The 781-nt window shown below is 41.6% G+C and overlaps 1 non-coding gene across 1 annotated transcript; it reads right to left on the bottom strand.

The window, feature by feature from the left end:
* Nucleotides 1-226: 226 nt before the first annotated feature.
* LOC149302390 (small nucleolar RNA SNORA35) lies at nt 227-356 on the bottom strand. The gene has a single exon (XR_016272090.1). It is a non-coding gene; the product is annotated as a small nucleolar RNA SNORA35 (small nucleolar RNA).
* Between the last annotated feature and the right edge of the window lie 425 nt (nt 357-781).

The following is a 781-nucleotide window of genomic DNA, read 5'->3' as shown; positions in this document are numbered from 1 at the left end:
TGTTTTTGGTGTTTTTTTCACATACTTTGTACTTCAGGTGTGAAATTACAGCTCCTGGTATATGTTGCTGTCACACAACACCCAGATATGTGTCCAGCAACATCTCCTGAGTACATTGATACCCCACATGCATGGGTTTGTCAGATTGTTTGGGGGCAAAAGGGCCACATTTGGAACATGAGCAATTCAAATTCAGTAGGAATTTTACATCTGGGTAAAGAAAAATGCTTGTACCCAACTATCAGTAGGGACAGGTTACAAGAAAGCCTGGCCTATCTCCAAGAAGGGATTTGATCTAGCACCTTAAGTGGTCCCTCATGCCACGGAATGGACACAGGGGTCACTTGACAGTGCAAATAAAAACGCTTAAAAATGGTGGAGCAAATAAAAGCTAAAAAACAGTAAATGTAACAAAAAATTAAAAAAAAATACAAAAATGGAGCAGGAACAAAAAAAAAATTAAAAATGGGAAACTGTGTGATACAGCTTGAAGCAGTCACCGACACAGAGTGCAGGTTTTCCAGGGCAATCTGGACAGTAAAATGTGGTGTCCTTTCTTTGCCCCCTGCTGTAGCATACCCTGCATCTCTTTTGGGGATTCTGCTTCTTTGCTGTAGGGGGGATTTTAAAAATAAAATGGGTAGCCCCAATTCTGTTGGTTCCCATCACTACTTCGGGACCAGGTGCATCACGGTACAAGATACCTGAAATTACTTCGAGCTGAAACTGCAAAAAAGACAGCTTCAGCCCAGTGTCTGCTTTTTTGTGCAGCAAAAAAGCG

Source organism: Sceloporus occidentalis, unplaced genomic scaffold (assembly GCF_023333645.1).
Source record: "Sceloporus occidentalis isolate IW3139 unplaced genomic scaffold, rSceOcc1.0.p SCAF_19, whole genome shotgun sequence".
NCBI classification, from domain to species: domain Eukaryota; kingdom Metazoa; phylum Chordata; class Lepidosauria; order Squamata; family Phrynosomatidae; genus Sceloporus; species Sceloporus occidentalis.
The sequence above is the reverse complement of the archived record's forward strand: the minus strand, read 5'-3'. Positions and strand labels throughout refer to the sequence as shown.